General features: G+C 41.1%; 15 non-coding genes across 15 annotated transcripts; all 15 read right to left on the minus strand.

Moving 5' to 3' along the window:
- Positions 1 to 267: 267 nt before the first annotated feature.
- On the minus strand, positions 268 to 341 carry trnan-guu (transfer RNA asparagine (anticodon GUU)). The gene has a single exon. It is a non-coding gene; the product is annotated as a tRNA-Asn (tRNA).
- Positions 342 to 656: 315 nt separating this feature from the next.
- trnan-guu (transfer RNA asparagine (anticodon GUU)) lies at positions 657 to 730 on the minus strand. Its single transcript has one exon. It is a non-coding gene; the product is annotated as a tRNA-Asn (tRNA).
- Positions 731 to 1044: 314 nt separating this feature from the next.
- Positions 1045 to 1118, minus strand: trnan-guu (transfer RNA asparagine (anticodon GUU)). The gene has a single exon. It is a non-coding gene; the product is annotated as a tRNA-Asn (tRNA).
- A 538-nt stretch (positions 1119 to 1656) lies between these two features.
- On the minus strand, positions 1657 to 1730 carry trnan-guu (transfer RNA asparagine (anticodon GUU)). The gene has a single exon. It is a non-coding gene; the product is annotated as a tRNA-Asn (tRNA).
- Positions 1731 to 2045: 315 nt separating this feature from the next.
- On the minus strand, positions 2046 to 2119 carry trnan-guu (transfer RNA asparagine (anticodon GUU)). Its single transcript has one exon. It is a non-coding gene; the product is annotated as a tRNA-Asn (tRNA).
- Positions 2120 to 3043: 924 nt separating this feature from the next.
- trnan-guu (transfer RNA asparagine (anticodon GUU)) lies at positions 3044 to 3117 on the minus strand. The gene has a single exon. It is a non-coding gene; the product is annotated as a tRNA-Asn (tRNA).
- A 314-nt stretch (positions 3118 to 3431) lies between these two features.
- Positions 3432 to 3505, minus strand: trnan-guu (transfer RNA asparagine (anticodon GUU)). The gene has a single exon. It is a non-coding gene; the product is annotated as a tRNA-Asn (tRNA).
- Positions 3506 to 5564: 2059 nt separating this feature from the next.
- On the minus strand, positions 5565 to 5638 carry trnan-guu (transfer RNA asparagine (anticodon GUU)). The gene has a single exon. It is a non-coding gene; the product is annotated as a tRNA-Asn (tRNA).
- Positions 5639 to 6176: 538 nt separating this feature from the next.
- On the minus strand, positions 6177 to 6250 carry trnan-guu (transfer RNA asparagine (anticodon GUU)). Its single transcript has one exon. It is a non-coding gene; the product is annotated as a tRNA-Asn (tRNA).
- Positions 6251 to 7097: 847 nt separating this feature from the next.
- On the minus strand, positions 7098 to 7171 carry trnan-guu (transfer RNA asparagine (anticodon GUU)). The gene has a single exon. It is a non-coding gene; the product is annotated as a tRNA-Asn (tRNA).
- A 149-nt stretch (positions 7172 to 7320) lies between these two features.
- Positions 7321 to 7394, minus strand: trnad-guc (transfer RNA aspartic acid (anticodon GUC)). Its single transcript has one exon. It is a non-coding gene; the product is annotated as a tRNA-Asp (tRNA).
- Positions 7395 to 8852: 1458 nt separating this feature from the next.
- trnan-guu (transfer RNA asparagine (anticodon GUU)) lies at positions 8853 to 8926 on the minus strand. Its single transcript has one exon. It is a non-coding gene; the product is annotated as a tRNA-Asn (tRNA).
- A 314-nt stretch (positions 8927 to 9240) lies between these two features.
- Positions 9241 to 9314, minus strand: trnan-guu (transfer RNA asparagine (anticodon GUU)). Its single transcript has one exon. It is a non-coding gene; the product is annotated as a tRNA-Asn (tRNA).
- A 3453-nt stretch (positions 9315 to 12767) lies between these two features.
- Positions 12768 to 12841, minus strand: trnan-guu (transfer RNA asparagine (anticodon GUU)). The gene has a single exon. It is a non-coding gene; the product is annotated as a tRNA-Asn (tRNA).
- Positions 12842 to 13155: 314 nt separating this feature from the next.
- trnan-guu (transfer RNA asparagine (anticodon GUU)) lies at positions 13156 to 13229 on the minus strand. The gene has a single exon. It is a non-coding gene; the product is annotated as a tRNA-Asn (tRNA).
- Positions 13230 to 13952: the final 723 nt, after the last annotated feature.

A 13952-nucleotide genomic window follows, 5' to 3' on the forward strand; every position in this document is an offset into this window, starting at 1 on the left:
TTTATATGGATTTGTTTGATCTCGTTTTGCATATTGCATTTACAAATAAAGCTTGTCAATGCAGAAGCTTGTTAAAGTCTCCTACTGGATTTTTCTAATTAAAAATAGATAACTAAGGACTTCTTGAAAGAACAGGTGTATAATGCTGTCTATTTCGTTGCCTGCTTGTTCCGTGAGTTTCATCATACAGTTTTCCAACCCTTCCCTCTGTTCACAGAAAGAAGATTGGTTTTCAAAATCAGACTACCTATGTCATGAAAGCACATGCGTCCCTGGGTGGGCTTGAACCACCATCCTTTCGGTTAACAGCCGAACGCGCTAACCAATTGCGCCACAGAGACCCCCTTACTTTTGTCTGATAGGGGAGTGGCCTAAGACAGCTACCCCGATTTACATGGATTTGTTTGATCTGGTTTTGCATATTACATTTTCAAATAAAGTTTGTCAAAACAGAAGGCTATTAATGTCTCCTGCTGACTTTTTCTAATTAAAAATTGATAACTAAGGACTTCTTGAAAGAACAGGTGTATAATGCTGTCTATTTCGTTGCCTGCTTGTTCCATGAGTTTCATCGTACGGTTTTCCAACCTTTCCCTATGTTCACAGAAAGAAGATTGGTTTTCAAAATCAGACTACCTATGTCATGAAAGCACATGCGTCCCTGGGTGGGCTTGAACCACCATCCTTTCGGTTAACAGCCGAACGCGCTAACCAATTGCGCCACAGAGACCCCTTACTTTTGTCTGATAGGGGAGTGGCCTAAGACAGCTACCCCGATTTATATGGATTTGTTTGATCTCGTTTTGCATATTGCATTTTAAATCAAAGCTTGTCAATACAGAAGCTTCTTAAAGTGTCCTGCTGGATTTTTCTAATTAAAAATAGATAACTAAGGACTTCTTGAAAGAACAGGTGTAAAATGCTGTCTATTTCGCTGCCTTGTTGTTCCATGAGTTTCATCATACAGTTTTCCAACCCTTCCCTATGTTCACAGAAAAAAGATTAGTTTTCAAGATCAAACTAACTATTCTATAAAAGCACATGCGTCCCTGGGTGGGCTTGAACCACCATCCTTTCGGTTAACAGCCGAACGCGCTAACCAATTGCGCCACAGAGACCCACTTCCTGTAATCTGATAGGGGCGTGGCCTAAGACAGCTACCCCGATTTATATGTATTTGTTTGATCTTGTTTTCCAACCCTTCCCTCTGTTCACAGAAAGAAGATTGGTTTGCAAGATCAGACTACCTATGTCATGAAAGCACATGCGTCCCTGGGTGGGCTTGAACCAACATCCTTTCGGTTAACAGCCGAACGCGCTAACCAATTGCGTCACAGAGACCTCCTTCCTTTAATCTGATAGGGGCGTGGCCTAAGACAGCTAACCCGATTTATATGGATTTGTTTGATCTCGTTTTGCATATTGCATTTACAAATAAAGCTTGTCAATGCAGAAGCTTGTTAAAGTCTCCTACTGGATTTTTCTAATTAAAAATAGATAACTAAGGACTTCTTGAAAGAACAGGTGTATAATGCTGTCTATTTCGTTGCCTGCTTGTTCCGTGAGTTTCATCATACAGTTTTCCAACCCTTCCCTCTGTTCACAGAAAGAAGATTGGTTTTCAAAATCAGACTACCTATGTCATGAAAGCACATGCGTCCCTGGGTGGGCTTGAACCACCATCCTTTCGGTTAACAGCCGAACGCGCTAACCAATTGCGCCACAGAGACCCCCTTACTTTTGTCTGATAGGGGAGTGGCCAAAGACAGCTACCCCGATTTACATGGATTTGTTTGATCTGGTTTTGCATATTACATTTTCAAATAAAGTTTGACAAAACAGAAGGCTATTAATGTCTCCTGCTGACTTTTTCTAATTAAAAATTGATAACTAAGGACTTCTTGAAAGAACAGGTGTATAATGCTGTCTATTTCGTTGCCTGCTTGTTCCATGAGTTTCATCGTACGGTTTTCCAACCTTTCCCTATGTTCACAGAAAGAAGATTGGTTTTCAAAATCAGACTACCTATGTCATGAAAGCACATGCGTCCCTGGGTGGGCTTGAACCACCATCCTTTCGGTTAACAGCCGAACGCGCTAACCAATTGCGCCACAGAGACCCCTTACCTTTGTCTGATAGGGGAGTGGCCTAAGACAGCTACCCCAATTTATATGGATTTGTTTGATCTCGTTTTGCATATTGCATTTTCAAATAAAGTTTGTCAAAACAGAAGGCTATTAATGTCTCCTGCTGGATTTTTCTAATTAAAAATAGATAACTAAGGACTTCTTGAAAGAACAGGTGTAAAATGCTGTCTATTTCGCTGCCTTGTTGTTCCATGAGTTTCATCATATGTTTTTCCAACCCTTCCCTATTTTCACAGAAAGAAGATTAGTTTTCAAGATCAAACTAACTATTCTATAAAAGCACATGCGTCCCTGGGTGGGCTTGAATCACCATCCTTTCGGTTAACAGCCGAACACGCTAACCAATTGCGCCACAGAGACCCACTTCCTGTAATCTGATAGGGGCGCGGCCTAAGACAGCTACCCCAATTTATATGTAATTGTTTGATCTTGTTTTCCAACCCTTCCCTCTGTTCACAGAAAGAAGATTGGTTTTCAAGATCAGACTACGTATGTCATGAAAGCAGATGCTTCCCTGGGTGGGCTTGAACCACCATCCTTTCGGTTAACAGCCGAACGCGCTAACCAATTGCGCCACAGAGACCCCTTACATTGTCTGATAGGGGAGTGGCCTAAGACAGCTACCCCGATTTATATGGATTTGTTTGATCTCGTTTTGCATATTGCATTTTCAAATAAAGTTTGTCAAAACAGAAGGCTATTAATGTCTCCTGCTGACTTTTTCTAATTAAAAATTGGTAACTAAGGACTTCTTGAAAGAACAGGTGTATAATGCTGTCTATTTCGTTGCCTGCTTGTTCCGTGAGTTTCATCATAAAGTTTTCCAACCCTTCCCTCTGTTCACAGAAAGAAGATTAGTTTTCAAAATCAGACTACCTACGTCATGAAAGCACATGCGTCCCTGGGTGGGCTTGAACCACCATCCTTTCGGTTAACAGCCGAACGCGCTAACCAATTGCGCCACAGAGACCCCTTACTTTTGTCTGATAGGGGAGAGGCCTAAGACAGCTACCCCGATTTATATGGATTTGTTTGATCTCGTTTTGCATATTGCATTTTCAAATAAAGTTTGTCAAAACAGAAGGCTATTAATGTCTCCTGCTGACTTTTTCTAATTAAAAATTGATAACTAAGGACTTCTTGAAAGAACAGGTGTATAATGCTGTCTATTTCGTTGCCTGCTTGTTCCGTGAGTTTCATCATACAGTTTTCCAACCCTTCCCTATTTTCACAGAAAGAAGATTAGTTTTCAAGATCAAACTAACTATTCTATAAAAGCACATGCGTCCCTGGGCGGGCTTGAACCACCATCCTTTCGGTTAACAGCCGAACGCGCTAACCAATTGCGCCACAGAGACCTCCTTCCTTTAATCTGATAGGGGCCTGGCCTAAGACAGCTACCCCGATTTATATGGATTTGTTTGATCTCGTTTTGCATATTGCATTTACAAATAAAGCTTGTCAATGCAGAAGCTTGTTAAAGTCTCCTACTGGATTTTTCTAATTAAAAATAGATAACTAAGGACTTCTTGAAAGAACAGGTGTATAATGCTGTCTATTTCGTTGCCTGCTTGTTCCGTGAGTTTCATCATACAGTTTTCCAACCCTTCCCTCTGTTCACAGAAAGAAGATTGGTTTTCAAAATCAGACTACCTATGTCGGTGTAACCCGGTTAAAAATATTAAGTAATATCATTTCTTCCAAGCATATAAATAGTGATTAAAAAGTTTGAAATTCATTAAAATGCTATAGAAGTGTTAAAACAGTTAAAAGTATATATTATGTGTTTATTGTTTTATTTGAAGTATAATGTATCTGTAAACGTAATATGTACCAGCATGTATGGGGTTAATTGAGATGGGCCGGAACCTAACCTCTGAGGTTGTTTCGGTACGGGGACGGAAAAAAGAAGAGCGGCGGAGCGAGCAGGGAGAAGACACGCGGAGTTTGTAGGAAGAACAGTAACGAAAAGAGACTGTGTACAGACGTTTAGTGACCAAGTCGTGGAGGCGTTCAACCCGGACTCTCCAGAGGACTCAGTGGTGATTTTCCTGTGTGTGTGAGTGGATTACTCAAACCGTGAGGACAAAGTGAAGCTAGAAGCTAACACAGCGGCTAGTTAGCTCACAGTGACTGTGCTAGTTAGCAGCAAGCTACCTATTCAGCAGTGACTGTGGGGAAAGGAGCGTGGAGCTGCAGACGACGAGCGAACACCGCGACATCGGCAGTGACGGGTCTTCGTTTCCTCCGGACGGATTTTCTCCTCAACTCACCTCTTCTCCAACCACCAGCCCATCCCAAGCGACATCCAGGCTTGCACCGATGCACTAAAGGGTTACCCAGGTTTATTTGAAGTAAAGTAATAAGTGCCGGCTTTAGTTATCAGGTGTGTGGGCCCACATATTGCATTTCAGTGAATTTGAGTGAATTGAAGGTTCTGCATTGATATTTTTGGGTTAAAAAGTCTATTGATATCTGTGAATATTTGTGATAGTGTTTCACTAAAACAGAACAAAGGATATTTTTATTTACTGTGTTTACCTGAAAAGAAGAAACAGGGTTATTTCAGTTATTACATTTCTTGCAAAAGAGGTATAATTCCTTTGTTGTGTTTCCTGTGAAAAAAGGGACAATTCAGAGTTTTACCTTAAAAAAGGGGAATTTATTGTGAAGGTTTAACGACAAAAAGAACATTTATATTTTTATTTTATTGTTATATTGCATTAATCATTGCATAAGTAAATAATTGAGAACTTATTTTCTTAAAACCGTGTGTGGTGTATTTCATTTACTTACCTTTAATACACAGAGACCTGAGGGGTTAACATCTTTATGAAAAACAGAGGTTAAAGGTGAATTTATAAGTAAGTTAAAAACAGTTCATGTGTGTACTTTAAAACAAAAAAGAGAGATTCAAAACTAACATTAAAACTGAGTTAATCGTGGTTAAAAATAGTTGATAAAGAACCCAAAAGCCCTGCCCTTATCACCATGACTACCAAGGGGAGCGCTACATCATGAAAGCACATGCGTCCCTGGGTGGGCTTGAACCACCATCCTTTCGGTTAACAGCCGAACCAGTAACCAATTGCGCCACAGAGATCCCTTACATTTGTCTGATAGGGGAGTGGCCTAAGACAGCTACCCCGATTTATATGGATTTGTTTGATCTCGTTTTGCATATTGCATTTTAAATCAAAGCTTGTCAATACAGAAGCTTCTTAAAGTGTCCTGCTGGATTTTTCTAATTAAAAATAGATAACTAAGGACTTCTTGAAAGAACAGGTGTAAAATGCTGTCTATTTCGCTGCCTTGTTGTTCCATGAGTTTCATCATACAGTTTTCCAACCCTTCCCTATGTTCACAGAAAAAAGATTAGTTTTCAAGATCAAACTAACTATTCTATAAAAGCACATGCGTCCCTGGGTGGGCTTGAACCACCATCCTTTCGGTTAACAGCCGAACGCGCTAACCAATTGCGCCACAGAGACCCACTTCCTGTAATCTGATAGGGGCGTGGCCTAAGACAGCTACCCCGATTTATATGTATTTGTTTGATCTTGTTTTCCAACCCTTCCCTCTGTTCACAGAAAGAAGATTGGTTTGCAAGATCAGACTACCTATGTCATGAAAGCACATGCGTCCCTGGGTGGGCTTGAACCACCATCCTTTCAGTTAACAGCTGAACTCGCTAACCAATTGCCCCACAGAGACCCCCTTCCTGTAATCTGATAGGGGCGTGGCCTAAGACAGCTACCCAGATTTATATGGATTTGTTTGATCTCGTTTTGCATATTGCATTTACAAATAAAGCTTGTCAATGCAGAAGCTTGTTAAAGTCTCCTACTGGATTTTTCTAATTAAAAATAGATAACTAAGGACTTCTTGAAAGAACAGGTGTATAATGCTGTCTATTTCGTTGCCTGCTTGTTCCGTGAGTTTCATCATACAGTTTTCCAACCCTTCCATCTGTTCACAGAAAGAAGATTGGTTTTCAAAATCAGACTACCTATGTCATGAAAGCACATGCGTCCCTGGGTGGGCTTGAACCACCATCCTTTCGGTTAACAGCCGAACGCGCTAACCAATTGCGCCACAGAGACTCCCTTACTTTTGTCTGATAGGGGAGTGCCCTAAGACAGCTACCCCGATTTACATGGATTTGTTTGATCTGGTTTTGCATATTACATTTACAAATAAAGCTTGTCAATACACAGGGTTCTTAAAGTCTCCTGCTGGATTTTTCTAATTAAAAATAGATAACTAGGGACTTCTTGAAAGAACAGGTGTATAATGCTGTCTATTTCGTTGCCTGCTTGCTCCATGAGTTTCATCATATGTTTTTCCAACCCTTCCCTATGTTCACAGAAAGAAGATTAGTTTTCAAGATCAGACTACCTATGTCATGAAAGCACATGCGTCCCTGGGTGGGCTTGAACCACCATCCTTTCGGTTAACAGCCGAACGCGTGAGTTTCATCATACAGTTTTCCAACCCTTCCCTCTGTTCACAGAAAGGAGATTGGTTTTCAAAATCAGACTACCTATGTCATGAAAGCACATGCGTCCCTGGGTGGGCTTGAACCACCATCCTTTCGGTTAACAGCCGAACCAGTAACCAATTGCGCCACAGAGACCCCTTACTTTTGTCTGATAGGGGAGTGGCCTAAGACAGCTACCCCGATTTATATGGATTTGTTTGATCTCGTTTTGCATATTGCATTTTAAATCAAAGCTTGTCAATACAGAAGCTTCTTAAAGTGTCCTGCTGGATTTTTCTAATTAAAAATAGATAACTAAGGACTTCTTGAAAGAACAGGTGTAAAATGCTGTCTATTTCGCTGCCTTGTTGTTCCATGAGTTTCATCATATGTTTTTCCAACCCTTCCCTATGTTCACAGAAAGAAGATTAGTTTTCAAGATCAAACTAACTATTCTATAAAAGCACACGCGTCCCTGGGTGGGCTTGAACCACCATCCTTTCGGTTAACAGCCGAACACGCTAACCAATTGCGCCACAGAGACCCACTTCCTGTAATCTGATAGGGGCGTGGCCTAAGACAGCTACCCCGATTTATATGTATTTGTTTGATCTTGTTTTCCAACCCTTCCCTCTGTTCACAGAAAGAAGATTGGTTTTCAAAATCAGACTACCTATGTCATGAAAGCACATGCGTCCCTGGGTGGGCTTGAACCACCATCCTTTCGGTTGACAGCCGAACGCGCTAACCAATTGCGCCACAGAGACTCCCTTACTTTTGTCTGATAGGGGAGTGCCCTAAGACAGCTACCCCGATTTACATGGATTTGTTTGATCTGGTTTTGCATATTACATTTACAAATAAAGCTTGTCAATACACAGGGTTCTTAAAGTCTCCTGCTGGATTTTTCTAATTAAAAATAGATAACTAGGGACTTCTTGAAAGAACAGGTGTATAATGCTGTCTATTTCGTTGCCTGCTTGCTCCATGAGTTTCACCATATGGCATTCCAACCCTTCCCTATGTTCACAGAAAGAAGATTGGTTTTCAAGATCAAACTACCGCTTCTATAAAAGCAGATGCGTCCCTGGGTGGGCTTGAACCACCATCCTTTCAGTTAACAGCTGAACTCGCTAACCAATTGCCCCACAGAGACCCCCTTCCTGTAATCTGATAGGGGCGTGGCCTAAGACAGCTACCCCGATTTATATGGATTTGTTTGATCTCGTTTTGCATATTGCATTTACAAATAAAGCTTGTCAATGCAGAAGCTTGTTAAAGTCTCCTACTGGATTTTTCTAATTAAAAATAGATAACTAAGGACTTCTTGAAAGAACAGGTGTATAATGCTGTCTATTTCGTTGCCTGCTTGTTCCGTGAGTTTCATCATACAGTTTTCCAACCCTTCCCTCTGTTCACAGAAAGAAGAATGGTTTTCAAAATCAGACTACTTATGTCATGAAAGCACATGCGTCCCTAGGTGGGCTTGAACCACCATCCTAACCAATTGCGCCACAGAGACCCCTTACTTTTGTCTGATAGGGGGGTGGCCTAAGACAGCTACCCCGATTTATATGGATTTGTTTGATCTCGTTTTGCATATTGCATTTTAAATAAAAGCTTGTCAATACAGAAGCTTCTTAACGTGTCCTGCTGGATTTTTCTAATTAAAAATAGATAACTAAGGACTTCTTGAAAGAACAGGTGTGAAATGCTGTCTATTTCGCTGCCTTGTTGTTCCATGAGTTTCATCATATGTTTTTCCAACCCTTCCCTATGTTCACAGAAAGAAGATTGGTTTTCAAGATCAAACTACCGCTTCTATAAAAGCAGATGCGTCCCTGGGTGGGCTTGAACCACCATCCTTTCAGTTAACAGCTGAACTCGCTAACCAATTGCCCCACAGAGACCCCCTTCCTGTAATCTGATAGGGGCGTGGCCTAAGACAGCTACCCCGATTTATATTGATTTGTTTGATCTCGTTTTGCATATTGCATTTACAAATAAAGCTTGTCAATGCAGAAGCTTGTTAAAGTCTCCTACTGGATTTTTCTAATTAAAAATAGATAACTAAGGACTTCTTGAAAGAACAGGTGTAAAAGGCTGTCTATTTAGCTGCCTTGTTGTTCCATGAGTTTCATCATATGTTTTTCCAACCCTTCCCTATGTTCAAAGAAAGAAGATTAGTTTTCAAGATCAAACTAACTATTCTATAAAAGCACATGCGTCCCTGGGTGGGCTTGAACCACCATCCTTTCGGTTAACAGCCGAACGCGCTAACCAATTGCGCCACAGAGACCCCTTACTTTTGTCTGATAGGGGAGTGGCCTAAGACAGCTACCCCGATTTATATGGATTTGTTTGATCTCGTTTTGCATATTGCATTTTAAATCAAAGCTTGTCAATACAGAAGCTTCTTAAAGTGTCCTGCTGGATTTTTCTAATTAAAAATAGATAACTATGGACTTCTTGAAAGAACAGGTGTAAAATGCTGTCTATTTCGCTGCCTTGTTGTTCCATGAGTTTCATCATATGTTTTTCCAACCCTTCCCTATGTTCACAGAAAGAAGATTAGTTTTCAAGATCAAACTAACTATTCTATAAAAGCACACGCGTCCCTGGGTGGGCTTGAACCACCATCCTTTCGGTTAACAGCCGAACACGCTAACCAATTGCGCCACAGAGACCCACTTCCTGTAATCTGATAGGGGCGTGGCCTAAGACAGCTACCCCGATTTATATGTATTTGTTTGATCTTGTTTTCCAACCCTTCCCTCTGTTCACAGAAAGAAGATTGGTTTGCAAGATCAGACTACCTATGTCATGAAAGCACATGCGTCCCTGGGTGGGCTTGAACCACCATCCTTTCGGTTAACAGCCGAACTCGCTAACCAATTGCGCCACAGAGACCCCTTACTTTTGTCTGATAGGGGAGTGGCCTAAGACAGCTACCCCGATTTACATGGATTTCTTTGATCTGGTTTTGCATATTACATTTACAAATAAAGCTTGTCAATACACAGGGTTCTTAAAGTCTCCTGCTGGATTTTTCTAATTAAAAATAGATAACTAAGGACTTCTTGAAAGAACAGGTGTGAAATGCTGTCTATTTCGCTGCCTTGTTGTTCCATGAGTTTCATCATATGTTTTTCCAACCCTTCCCTATGTTCACAGAAAGAAGATTGGTTTTCAAGATCAAACTACCGCTTCTATAAAAGCAGATGCGTCCCTGGGTGGGCTTGAACCACCATCCTTTCAGTTAACAGCTGAACTCGCTAACCAAATGCCCCACAGAGACCCACTTCCTGTAATCTGATAGGGGCGTGGCCTAAGACAGCTACCCCGATTTATATGGATTTGTTTGATCTCGTTTGCAAATTGCATTTTAAATAAAAGCTTGTCAATACAGAAGCTTCTTAACGTGTCCTGCTGGATTTTTCTAATTAAAAATAGATAACTAAGGACTTCTTGAAAGAACAGGTGTGAAATGCTGTCTATTTCGCTGCCTTGTTGTTCCATGAGTTTCATCATGTTTTTCCAACCCTTCCCTATGTTCACAGAAAGAAGATTAGTTTTCAAGATCAAACTAACTATTCTATAAAAGCACATGCGTCCCTGGGTGGGCTTGAACCACCATCCTTTCGGTTAACAGCCGAACGCGCTAACCATTTGTGCCACAGAGACCCACTTCCTGTAATCTGATAGGGGCGTGGCCTAAAACAGCTACCCCGATTTATATGTATTTGTTTGATCTTGTTTTCCAACCCTTCCCTCTGTTCACAGAAAGAAGATTGGTTTTCAAGATCAGACTACCTATGTCATGAAAGCACATGCGTCCCTGGGTGGGCTTGAACCACCATCCTTTCGGTTAACAGCCGAATGCGCTAACCAATTGCGCCACAGAAAACCCTTACTTTTGTCTGATAGGGGAGTGGCCTAAGACAGCTACCCTGATTTATATGGATTTGTTTGATCTCGTTTTGCATATTGCATTTTCAAACAAAGCTTGTCAAAACAGAAGGCTATTAATGTCTCCTGCTGGCTTATTCTAATTAAAAATAGATAACTAAGGACTTCTTGAAAGAACAGGTGTATAATGCTGTCTATTTCGTTGCCTGCTTGCTCCATGAGTTTCACCATATGGCGTTCCAACCCTTCCCTATGTTCACAGAAAGAAGATTGGTTTTCAAGATCAAACTACCGCTTCTATAAAAGCAGATGCGTCCCTGGGTGGGCTTGAACCACCATCCTTTCAGTTAACAGCTGAACTCGCTAACCAATTGCCCCACAGAGACCCCCTTCCTGTAATCTGATAGGGGCGTGGCCTAAGACAGCTACCCCGATTTACATGGATTTGTTTGATCTGGTTTTGCATATTACATTTACAAATAAAGCTTGTCAATACACAGGGTTCTTAAAGTCTCCTGCTGGATTTTTCTAATTAAAAATAGATAACTAAGGACTTCTTGAAAGAACAGGTGTATAATGCTGTCTATTTCGTTGCCTGCTTGTTCCGTGAGTTTCATCATACAGTTTTCCAACCCTTCCCTCTGTTCACAGAAAGAAGATTGGTTTTCAAAATCAGACTACCTATGTCATGAAAGCACATGCGTCCCTGGGTGGGCTTGAACCACCATCCTTTCGGTTAACAGCCGAACGCGCTAACCAATTGCGCCACAGAGCACCTTACTTTTGTCTGATAGGGGAGTGGCCTAAGACAGCTACCCCGATTTACATGGATTTGTTTGATCTGGTTTTGCATATTACATTTACAAATAAAGCTTGTCAATACACAGGGTTCTTAAAGTCTCCTGCTGGATTTTTCTAATTAAAAATAGATAACTAGGGACTTCTTGAAAGAACAGGTGTATAATGCTGTCTATTTCGTTGCCTGCTTGCTCCATGAGTTTCACCATATGGCATTCCAACCCTTCCCTATGTTCACAGAAAGAAGATTGGTTTTCAAGATCAAACTACCGCTTCTATAAAAGCAGATGCGTCCCTGGGTGGGCTTGAACCACCATCCTTTCAGTTAACAGCTGAACTCGCTAACCAATTGCCCCACAGAGACCCCCTTCCTGTAATCTGATAGGGGCGTGGCCTAAGACAGCTACCCCGATTTATATGGATTTGTTTGATCTCGTTTTGCATATTGCATTTACAAATAAAGCTTGTCAATGCAGAAGCTTGTTAAAGTCTCCTACTGGATTTTTCTAATTAAAAATAGATAACTAAGGACTTCTTGAAAGAACAGGTGTATAATGCTGTCTATTTCGTTGCCTGCTTGTTCCGTGAGTTTCATCATACAGTTTTCCAACCCTTCCCTCTGTTCACAGAAAGAAGAATGGTTTTCAAAATCAGACTACTTATGTCATGAAAGCACATGCGTCCCTAGGTGGGCTTGAACCACCATCCTAACCATTTGCGCCACAGAGACCCCTTACTTTTGTCTGATAGGGGGGTGGCCTAAGACAGCTACCCCGATTTATATGGATTTGTTTGATCTCGTTTTGCATATTGCATTTTAAATAAAAGCTTGTCAATACAGAAGCTTCTTAACGTGTCCTGCTGGATTTTTCTAATTAAAAATAGATAACTAAGGACTTCTTGAAAGAACAGGTGTGAAATGCTGTCTATTTCGCTGCCTTGTTGTTCCATGAGTTTCATCATATGTTTTTCCAACCCTTCCCTATGTTCACAGAAAGAAGATTGGTTTTCAAGATCAAACTACCGCTTCTATAAAAGCAGATGCGTCCCTGGGTGGGCTTGAACCACCATCCTTTCAGTTAACAGCTGAACTCGCTAACCAATTGCCCCACAGAGACCCCCTTCCTGTAATCTGATAGGGGCGTGGCCTAAGACAGCTACCCCGATTTATATTGATTTGTTTGATCTCGTTTTGCATATTGCATTTACAAATAAAGCTTGTCAATGCAGAAGCTTGTTAAAGTCTCCTACTGGATTTTTCTAATTAAAAATAGATAACTAAGGACTTCTTGAAAGAACAGGTGTAAAAGGCTGTCTATTTAGCTGCCTTGTTGTTCCATGAGTTTCATCATATGTTTTTCCAACCCTTCACTATGTTCAAAGAAAGAAGATTAGTTTTCAAGATCAAACTAACTATTCTATAAAAGCACATGCGTCCCTGGGTGGGCTTGAACCACCATCCTTTCGGTTAACAGCCGAACGCGCTAACCAATTGCGCCACAGAGACCCCTTACTTTTGTCTGATAGGGGAGTGGCCTAAGACAGCTACCCCGATTTATATGGATTTGTTTGATCTCGTTTTGCATATTGCATTTTAAATCAAAGCTTGTCAATACAGAAGCTTCTTAAAGTGTCCTGCTGGATTTTTCTAATTAAAAATAGATAACTATGGACTTCTTGAAAGAACAGGTGTAAAATGCTGTCTATTTCGCTGCCTTGTTGTTCCATGAGTTTCATCATATGTTTTTCCAACCCTTCCCTATGTTCACAGAAAGAAGATTAGTTTTCAAGATCAAACTAACTATTCTATAAAAGCACACGCGTCCCTGGGTGGGCTTGAACCACCATCCTTTCGGTTAACAGCCGAACACGCTAACCAATTGCGCCACAGAGACCCACTTCCTGTAATCTGATAGGGGCGTGGCCTAAGACAGCTACCCCGATTTATATGTATTTGTTTGATCTTGTTTTCCAACCCTTCCCTCTGTTCACAGAAAGAAGATTGGTTTGCAAGATCAGACTACCTATGTCATGAAAGCACATGCGTCCCTGGGTGGGCTTGAACCACCATCCTTTCGGTTAACAGCCGAACTCGCTAACCAATTGCGCCACAGAGACCCCTTACTTTTGTCTGATAGGGGAGTGGCCTAAGACAGCTACCCCGATTTACATGGATTTCTTTGATCTGGTTTTGCATATTACATTTACAAATAAAGCTTGTCAATACACAGGGTTCTTAAAGTCTCCTGCTGGATTTTTCTAATTAAAAATAGATAACTAAGGACTTCTTGAAAGAACAGGTGTGAAATGCTGTCTATTTCGCTGCCTTGTTGTTCCATGAGTTTCATCATATGTTTTTCCAACCCTTCCCTATGTTCACAGAAAGAAGATTGGTTTTCAAGATCAAACTACCGCTTCTATAAAAGCAGATGCGTCCCTGGGTGGGCTTGAACCACCATCCTTTCAGTTAACAGCTGAACTCGCTAACCAAATGCCCCACAGAGACCCACTTCCTGTAATCTGATAGGGGCGTGGCCTAAGACAGCTACCCCGATTTATATGGATTTGTTTGATCTCGTTTGCAAATTGCATTTTAAATAAAAGCTTGTCAATACAGA

This window comes from Limanda limanda, chromosome 10 (assembly GCF_963576545.1).
Source record: "Limanda limanda chromosome 10, fLimLim1.1, whole genome shotgun sequence".
Classification (NCBI taxonomy): Eukaryota; Metazoa; Chordata; class Actinopteri; order Pleuronectiformes; family Pleuronectidae; genus Limanda; species Limanda limanda.